The sequence below is a fragment of the Hemiscyllium ocellatum genome, chromosome 31 (genome assembly GCF_020745735.1).
Source record: "Hemiscyllium ocellatum isolate sHemOce1 chromosome 31, sHemOce1.pat.X.cur, whole genome shotgun sequence".
In the NCBI taxonomy this organism is placed as follows: Eukaryota; Metazoa; Chordata; class Chondrichthyes; order Orectolobiformes; family Hemiscylliidae; genus Hemiscyllium; species Hemiscyllium ocellatum.
This window is the reverse complement of record NC_083431.1, coordinates 52,760,884-52,772,191: the sequence shown is the minus strand read 5'-3', so window position 1 is coordinate 52,772,191 and position 11,308 is coordinate 52,760,884.

The window sequence follows — 11,308 nt, the reverse complement described above, 5'->3', positions numbered from 1 at the left end:
GTGAACACGGAGAAGAGTGAACACCAGAGTGAAAAACTGAGAACAGTGAACAGTGGTCACAGAGTGAACACGGGGAACAGTCAACACGGGGAACAGTGAACTCAGAGAACAATAAACACAGGGAACAGTGGACACGAGGAACAGTGAATATGGGAAACAGTGAACACGAGGAACAGCAGACACGGGGAACAGCGAACACGGCGAACAGTGAACATGGAGAACAGTGAACACGGGGAACAGTGAACACGGAGAACAGCGAACACGGAGAACAGTGAACACGGAGAACAGTGAACACGGGGAACACGGGGAACAGTGAACACAGGGAACAGTGAACTCAGAGAACATTGAACACGGGGAACAGTGAACACGGGGAAGAGTGAACACAGGGAACAGTGAACACGGAGAAGAGTGAACACAGAGAACAGTGAACTCAGAGAACAGTGAACTCAGAGAACAGTGAACACAGGGAACAGTGAACACAGGGAACAGTGAACATGGGGAAGAGTGAACACAGGGAACACTGAACTCAGAGAAGAGTGAACACAGGGAACAGTGAACTCAGAGAACAGTGAACACGGAGAAGAGTGAACACAGGGAACAGTGAACACAGAGAACAGTGAACACAGAGAACAGTGAACACAGGGAACAGTGAACTCAGAGAACAGTGAACTCAGGGAACAGTGAACTCAGAGAACAGTGAACACAGGGAACAGTGAACTCAGAGAACAGTGAACTCAGACAACAGTGAACACGGACAACAGTGAACACGGACAACCGTGAACACGGAGAACAGGGAAAACCGAGAACAGGGAAAATGGAGAACAGGGAACACAGAGAACAGTGAACATGGAGAACAGTGAACATGGAGAACAGTGAACACGGAGAACAGTGAACACGGAGAAGAGTGAACACAGGGAACAGTGAACACAGGGAACAGTGAACACAGGGAACAGTGAACATGGGGAAGAGTGAACACAGGGAACACTGAACACAGAGAACAGTGAACACAGAGAACAGTGAACACAGGGAACAGTGAACACAGGGAACAGTGAACTCTGAGAACAGTGAACTCAGAGAACTGTGAACACGTGGAACAGTGAACACGGGAAACAGTGAACACTGGGAACAGTGAACACGGGGAACAGTGAACACGGGGAACACGGGGATCAGTGAACACGGGGAACAGTGAACACAGAGAACAGGGAACACTGTGAACAGGGAACACAAGGAACAGGGAACACAAGGAACAGGAACACAAGGAACAGGAAACACAAGGAACAGGAAACACAGAGAACAGGGAACACAGGGAACAGGGAACACTGTCAACAGGGAACACTGTCGACAGGGAACACTCTCAACAGTGTGTACAGCGTGAACACAGAGAAGAGTGAACACAGAGAACAGTGAACACGGAGTAGAGTGAACATAGAGATCAGTGAACACGGAGATCAGTGAACACGGAGATCAGTGAACACAGACAACAGTGAACACGGACAACAGTGAACACGGAGAACAGGGAAAACGGAGAACATGGAAAACGGAGAACAGGGAACACGAGAACAGGGAACACGGAGAACAGGGAACACGGAGAACAGTGAACACAGAGTGAAAACTGAGAACAGTGAACAGTGGTCACAGAGTGAACATGCAGAACAGTGAACACGGGGAACAGTGAACACAGGGAACAGGGAACGCACAGATCAGTGAACACAGGGAACAGTGAACACGCAGAACAGGGAACACGCAGAACAGGCAACACGGAGAACAGGCAACACGGAGAACACGGAACATGGAGAACAGGGAACACGGAGAACAGGGAACACGGGGAACAGTGAACACGGGGAACACGGGGAACAGTGAACACGGGGATCAGTGAACACGGGGAACAGTGAACACAGAGAACAGGGAACACTGAACACAAGGAACAGGAAACACAAGGAACAGGGAACACAGTCAACAGGGAACACTGTCAACAGGGAACACTGTCAACAGTGTGTACAGCGTGAACACAGAGAAGAGTGAACACAGAGAACAGTGAACACGGAGTAGAGTGAACATGAAGATCAGTGAACACGGAGATCAGTGAACACGGACAACAGTGAACACGGACAACAGTGAACATGGAGAACAGGGAACACGGAGAACATGGAAAACGGAGAACAGGGAACACGGAGAACAGGGAACACAGAGTGAAAACTGAGAACAATGAACAGTGGTCACAGAGTGAACATGCAGAACAGTGAACACGGGGACAGTGAACACGGGGAACAGGGAACACAGGGAACAGTGAACACAGGGAACAGGGAACGCACAGATCAGTGAACACAGGGAACAGTGAACACGGAGAACAGGGAACACGCAGAACAGGCAACACGGCGAAAAGGCAACACGGAGAACACGGAACATGGAGAACAGGGAACACGGAGAACAGGGAACACGGGGAACAGTGAAACGGGGAACACGGGGAACAGTGAACACGGGGATCAGTGAACACGGGGAAGAGTGAACACAGACAACAGGGAAAACTGAGAACAGGGAACACAAGGAACAGGAAACACAAGGAACAGGAAACACAGGGAACAGGAAACACAGGGAACAGGGAACACAGTCAACAGGGAACACTGTCAACAGGGAACACTGTCAACAGTGTGTACAGCGTGAACACAGAGAAGAGTGAACACAGAGAAGAGTGAACACGGAGTAGAGTGAACATGGAGATCAGTGAACACGGAGATCAGTGAACACGGACAACAGTGAACACGGACAACAGTGAACACGGACAACAGTGAACATGGAGAACAGGGAACACGGAGAACAGGGAACACAGAGAACAGGGAACACGGAGAACAGGGAACACGGAGAACAGGGAACACAGAGTGAAAACTGAGAACAGTGAACAGTGGTCACAGAGTGAACATGCAGAACAGTGAACACGGGGAACAGTGAACACAGGGAACAGTGAACACAGGGAACAGTGAACACAGGGAACAGGGAACGCATAGATCAGTGAACACAGGGAACAGTGAACACGGAGAACAGGGAACACGCAGAACAGGCAACACGGAGAACAGGCAACACGGAGAACACGGAACATGGAGAACAGGGAACACGGAGAACAGGGAACACAGAGTTAACACGGAGAACAGTGAACAGTGGTCACAGATTGAACACGGAGAACAGTGAACACGGGGAACAGTGAACAAAGGGATCAGGGAACGCATAGATCAGTGAACACAGGGAACAGTGAACACGGAGAACAGGGAATACGCAGAACAGGCAACACGGAGAACAGGCAACACGGAGAACAGTGAACACGGAGAACAGGGAACACGGAGAACAGGGAACAGTGGTCACAGATTGAACACGGAGAACAGTGAACATGGGGAACAGTGAACACGGGGAACAGTGAACTCAGAGAACAGTGGATACAGGGAACTGGGAACACAGAGATGAGTGAACACGGAGAACAGTGAACACGGAGAACAGTGAACACATGGAACGGAGAACACACGGAACGGTGAACACAGGTAACGGTGAACACAGGGAACGGTGAACACAGGGAACGGTGAACACAGGGAACAGGGAACACAGTCAACAGGGAACACTGTCAACAGGGAACACTGTCAACAGGGAACACTGTCAACAGTGTGTACAGCGCGAACACGGAGAAGAGTGAACACAGAGAAGATGGAACACGGAGTAGAGTCAACACGGAGTAGAGTGAACACGGAGATCAGTGAACACGGAGATCTGTGAACACGGACAACAGAGAACACGGACAACAGAGAACACGGACAACAAAGAACACGGACAACAGTGAACACGGAGAACAGTGAACACGTAGAACAGGGAAAACGGAGAACACGGAACACAGAGAACAGGGAACATGGAGAACAGGGAACACGGAGAACAGGGAACACAGAGTGAACAGTGAACAGTGGTCACAGATTGAACACGGAGAACAGTGAACACGGGGAACAGTGGATACAGGGAATTGGGAACACAGAGATCAGTGAACACAGAGAACAGTGAACACAGGGAAGAGTGAACACAGGGAAGAGTGAACGCAGGGAAGAGTGAACGCAGGGAACAGGGAACACAGGGAACAGTGAACACAGGGAACAGGGAACACAGGAACAGGGAACAGTGAACACAGGGAACAGTGAACACGGGGAACAGGGAACACAGAGAACAGTGAACACAGAGAACAGTGAACACAGGGAACAGTGAACTCAGAGAACAGTAAACTCAGAGAAGAGTGAACTCAGAGAACAGTGAATACAGTGAACATTGTTCACAGAGTGAACACGGAGAAGAGCGAACACAGAGAACAGTGAACACAGAAAGAGTGAATGGAGAAGAGTGAACATGGAGAAGAGTGAACACGGAGAAGAGTGAACACCAGAGTGAAAACTGAGAACAGTGAACAGTGGTCACAGATTGAACACGGGGAACAGTCAACACGGGGAACAGTGAACACGGGGAACAGGGAACATGGGGAACAGTGAACACGGAGAACAGTGAACACGGGGAACAGTGAACACAGGGAACACGGGGAACAGTGAACACAGGGAACAGTGAACTCAGAGAACAGTGAACACGGGGAACAGTGAACACGGGGAACAGTGAACTCAGAGAACAGTGAACTCGGACGACAGTGAACACGGACAACAGTGAACACGGAGAACAGGGAAAACGGAGAACAGGGAAAACGGAGAACAGGGAACACGGAGAACAGTGAACAAGGAGAAGAGTGAACACAGGGAACACTGAACACAGGGAACAGTGAACACAGAGAACAGTGAACACAGAGAACAGTGAACACAGGGAACAGTGAACTCAGAGAACAGTAAACTCAGAGAAGAGTGAACTCAGAGAACAGTGAACACAGGGAACAGGGAACGCACAGATCAATGAACACGGAGAACAGGGAACACTCAGAACAGGCAACACGGAGAACAGGCAACATGGAGAACACGGAACATGGAGAACAGGGAACACAGAGAACAGGGAACACGGGGAACAGTGAACACGGGGAACACGGGGAACAGTGAACACGGGGATCAGTGAACACGGGGAACAGTGAACACAGAGAACAGGGAACACTGAGAACAGGGAACACAAGGAACAGGAAACACAAGGAACAGGAAACACAAGGAACAGGAAACACAGGGGACAGGGAACACAGTCAACAGGGAACACTGTCAACAGGGAACACTGTCAACAGGGAACAATGTCAACAGTGTATACAGCGTGAACACAGAGAAGAGTGAACACAGAGAACAGTGAATACGGAGTAGAGTGAACACGGAGATCAGTGAACACGGAGATCAGTGAACATGGAGATCAGTGAACACGGACAACAGTGAACACGGAGAACAGGGAAAACGGAGAACATGGAAAACGGAGAACAGGGAACACGGAGAACAGGGAACACGGAGAACAGGGAACATAGAGTGAAAACTGAGAACAGTGAACAGTGGTCACAGAGTGAACATGCAGAACAGTGAACATGGGGAACAGTGAACACAGGGAACAGTGAACACAGGAACAGTGAACACAGGGAACAGGGAACGCACAGATCAGTGAACACAGGGAACAGTGAACACGGAGAACAGGGAACACACAGAACAGGCAACACGGAGAACACGGAACATGGAGAACAGGGAACACGGAGAACAGGGAACACAGAGTTAACACGGAGAACAGTGAACAGTGGTCACAGAGTGAACATGCAGAACAGTGAACATGGGGAACAGTGAACACAGGGAACAGTGAACACAGGGAACAGTGAACACAGGGAACAGGGAACGCACAGATCAGTGAACACAGGGAACAGTGAACACGGAGAACAGGGAACACGCAGAACAGGCAACACGGAGAAGACGGAACATGGAGAACAGGGAACACAGAGTTAACACGGAGAACAGTGAACAATGGTCACAGATTGAACACGGGAAACAGTGAACTCAGGGATCAGGGAACGCATAGATCAGTGAACACGTGGAACAGTGAACACGGAGAACAGGGAATACGCAGAACAGGCAACACGGAGAACAGGGAACACGGAGAACAGGGAACACGGAGAACAGGGAACACGGAGAACAGGGAACAGTGGTCACAGATTGAACATGGAGAACAGTGAACACGGGGAACAGTGAACACGGGGAACAGTGAACACGGGGAACAGTGAACTCAGAGAACAGTGAACTCAGAGAACAGTGAACTCAGAGAACAGTGGATACAGGGAACTAGGAACACAGGGAACAGTGAACACGGAGAACAGTGAACACGGAGAACAGTGAACACGGAGAACAGGGAACACATGGAATGGTGAACACATGGAACGGTGAACACAGGGAACGGTGAACACAGGGAACAGGGAAGACAGAGAACAGGGAACACGGAGAACAGGGAACACGGAGAACAGGGAACACGGAGAACAGGGAACACAGAGTGAACAGTGAACAGTGAACACGGGGAACAGTGAACACAGGGAACAGGGAACACAGAAATCAGTGAACACAGGGAACAGTAAACACAGGGAACAGTAAACACAGGGAACTGGGAACACAGAGATCAGTGAACACAGGGAACAGTGAACACGGGGAACAGTGAACACGGGGAACAGTGAACTCAGAGAACAGTGGATACAGGGAACTGGGAACACAGAGATCAGTGAACACAGAGAACAGTGAACTCAGAGAACAGTGAACTCAGAGAACAGTGAACTCAGAGAACAGTGGATACAGGGAACTAGGAACACAGGGAACAGTGAACACGGAGAACAGTGAACACGGAGAACAGTGAACACGGAGAACAGGGAACACATGGAATGGTGAACACATGGAACGGTGAACACAGGGAACGGTGAACACAGGGAACAGGGAAGACAGAGAACAGGGAACACGGAGAACAGGGAACACGGAGAACAGGGAACACGGAGAACAGGGAACACAGAATGAACAGTGAACAGTGGTCACAGATTGAACACGGAGAACAGTGAACACGGGGAACAGTGAACACAGAGAACAGTGAACACAGGGAGCAGTGAACTCAGAGAACAGTGAACACAGGGAACAGGGAACACAGGGAACAGTGAACACAGGGAACAGGGAACGCACAGATCAGTGAACACGGAGAACAGGGAACACTCAGAACAGGCAACACGGAGAACAGGCAACATGGAGAACACGGAACATGGAGAACAGGGAACACAGAGAACAGGGAACACGGGGAACAGTGAACACGGGGAACACGGGGAACAGTGAACACGGGGATCAGTGAACACGGGGAACAGTGAACACAGAGAACAGGGAACACTGAGAACAGGGAACACAAGGAACAGGAAACACAAGGAACAGGAAACACAAGGAACAGGGAACACTGAGAACAGGGAACACAGGGAACAGGGAACACAGTCAACAGGGAACACTGTCAACAGGGAACACTGTCAACAGGGAACAATGTCAACAGTGTATACAGCGTGAACACAGAGAAGATTGAACACAGAGAACAGTGAACACGGAGTAGAGTGAACACGGAGATCAGTGAACACGGACAACAGTGAACACGGACAACAGTGAACACGGAGAACAGGGAAAACGGAGAACATGGAAAACGGAGAACAGGGAACACGGAGAACAAGGAACACGGAGAACAGGGAACATAGAGTGAAAACTGAGAACAGTGAACAGTAGTCACAGAGTGAACATGCAGAACAGTGAACATGGGGAACAGTGAACACAGGGAACAGTGAACACAGGGAACAGTGAACACAGGGAACAGGGAACGCACAGATCAGTGAACACAGGGAACAGTGAACACGGAGAACAGGGAACATGCAGAACAGGCAACACGGAGAACACGGAACATGGAGAACAGGGAACACGGAGAACAGGGAACACAGAGTTAACACGGAGAACAGTGAACAGTGGTCACAGATTGAACACGGGAAACAGTGAACTCAGGGATCAGGGAACGCTTAGATCAGTGAACACATGGAACAGTGAACACGGAGAACAGGGAACATGCAGAACAGGCAACACGGAGAACACGGAACATGGAGAACAGGGAACACGGAGAACAGGGAACACAGAGTTAACACGGAGAACAGTGAACAGTGGTCACAGATTGAACACGGGAAACAGTGAACTCAGGGATCAGGGAACGCTTAGATCAGTGAACACATGGAACAGGGAACACGGAGAACAGGGAACACGGAGAACAGGGAATAGTGGTCACAGATTGAACACGGAGAACAGTGAACACGGGGAACAGTGAACACGGGGAACAGTGAACTCAGAGAACAGTGGATACAGGGAACTGGGAACACAGAGATCAGTGAACACAGAGAACAGTGAACTCAGAGAACAGTGAACTCAGAGAACAGTGGATACAGGGAACTAGGAACACAGAGATCAGTGAACACGGAGAACAGTGAACACGGAGAACAGTGAACACGGAGAACAGGGAACACATGGAACGGTGAACACATGGAACGGTGAACACAGGGAACGGTGAACACAGGGAACAGGGAAGACAGAGAACAGGGAACACGGAGAACAGGGAACACGGAGAACAGGGAACACAGAGAGAACAGTGAACAGTGGTCACAGATTGAACACGGAGAACAGTGAACACGGGGAACAGTGGATACAGGGAACTGGAAACACAGAGATCAGTGAACACAGAGAACAGTGAACACAGGGAAGAGTGAACACAGGGAAGAGTGAACACAGGGAACAGGGAACACAGGGAACAGCGAACACAGGGAACAGGGAACACAGGGAACAGTGAACACGGAGAACAGGGAACACAGGGAACAGGGAACAGTGAACACAAGGAACAGTGAACACGGGGAAGAGTGAACACGGGGAAGAGTGAACACAGGAAACAGTGAACACAGGGAACAGTGAATACAGTGAACATTGTACACAGAGTGAACACGGAGAAGAGCGAACACGGACAACAGTGAACACGGACAACAGTGAACACGGAGAACAGGGAAAACGGAGAACAGGGAAAACGGAGAACAGGGAACACGGAGAACAGTGAACAAGGAGAAGAGTGAACACAGGGAACACTGAACACAGGGAACAGTGAACACAGAGAACAGTGAACACAGAGAACAGTGAACACAGGGAACAGTGAACTCAGAGAACAGTAAACTCAGAGAAGAGTGAACTCAGAGAACAGTGAACACAGGGAACAGGGAACGCACAGATCAATGAACACGGAGAACAGGGAACACTCAGAACAGGCAACACGGAGAACAGGCAACATGGAGAACACGGAACATGGAGAACAGGGAACACAGAGAACAGGGAACACGGGGAACAGTGAACACGGGGAACAGGGGAACAGTGAACACGGGGATCAGTGAACACGGGGAACAGTGAACACAGAGAACAGGGAACACTGAGAACAGGGAACACAAGGAACAGGAAACACAAGGAACAGGAAACACAAGGAACAGGAAACACAGGGGACAGGGAACACAGTCAACAGGGAACACTGTCAACAGGGAACACTGTCAACAGGGAACAATGTCAACAGTGTATACAGCGTGAACACAGAGAAGAGTGAACACAGAGAACAGTGAATACGGAGTAGAGTGAACACGGAGATCAGTGAACACGGAGATCAGTGAACACGGAGATCAGTGAACACGGACAACAGTGAACACGGAGAACAGGGAAAACGGAGAACATGGAAAACGGAGAACAGGGAACACGGAGAACAGGGAACACGGAGAACAGGGAACATAGAGTGAAAACTGAGAACAGTGAACAGTGGTCACAGAGTGAACATGCAGAACAGTGAACATGGGGAACAGTGAACACAGGGAACAGTGAACACAGGGAACAGTGAACACAGGGAACAGGGAACGCACAGATCAGTGAACACAGGGAACAGTGAACACGGAGAACAGGGAACACACAGAACAGGCAACACGGAGAACACGGAACATGGAGAACAGGGAACACGGAGAACAGGGAACACAGAGTTAACACGGAGAACAGTGAACAGTGGTCACAGAGTGAACATGCAGAACAGTGAACATGGGGAACAGTGAACACAGGGAACAGTGAACACAGGGAACAGTGAACACAGGGAACAGGGAACGCACAGATCAGTGAACACAGGGAACAGTGAACACGGAGAACAGGGAACACGCAGAACAGGCAACACGGAGAAGACGGAACATGGAGAACAGGGAACACGGAGAACAGGGAACACAGAGTTAACACGGAGAACAGTGAACAATGGTCACAGATTGAACACGGGAAACAGTGAACTCAGGGATCAGGGAACGCATAGATCAGTGAACACGTGGAACAGTGAACACGGAGAACAGGGAATACGCAGAACAGGCAACACGCAGAACAGGCAACACGGAGAACAGGGAACACGGAGAACAGGGAACACGGAGAACAGGGAACACAGAGTGAACAGTGAACAGTGGTCACAGATTGAACATGGAGAACAGTGAACACGGGGAACAGTGAACACGGGGAACAGTGAACACGGGGAGCAGTGAACTCAGAGAACAGTGAACACAGGGAACAGGGAACACAGGGAACAGTGAACACAGGGAACAGGGAACGCACAGATCAGTGAACACGGAGAACAGGGAACACTCAGAACAGGCAACACGGAGAACAGGCAACATGGAGAACACGGAACATGGAGAACAGGGAACACAGAGAACAGGGAACACGGGGAACAGTGAACACGGGGAACACGGGGAACAGTGAACACGGGGATCAGTGAACACGGGGAACAGTGAACACAGAGAACAGGGAACACTGAGAACAGGGAACACAAGGAACAGGAAACACAAGGAACAGGAAACACAAGGAACAGGGAACACTGAGAACAGGGAACACAGGGAACAGGGAACACAGTCAACAGGGAACACTGTCAACAGGGAACACTGTCAACAGGGAACAATGTCAACAGTGTATACAGCGTGAACACAGAGAAGATTGAACACAGAGAACAGTGAACACGGAGTAGAGTGAACACGGAGATCAGTGAACACGGACAACAGTGAACACGGACAACAGTGAACACGGAGAACAGGGAAAACGGAGAACATGGAAAACGGAGAACAGGGAACACGGAGAACAAGGAACACGGAGAACAGGGAACATAGAGTGAAAACTGAGAACAGTGAACAGTAGTCACAGAGTGAACATGCAGAACAGTGAACATGGGGAACAGTGAACACAGGGAACAGTGAACACAGGGAACAGTGAACACAGGGAACAGGGAACGCACAGATCAGTGAACACAGGGAACA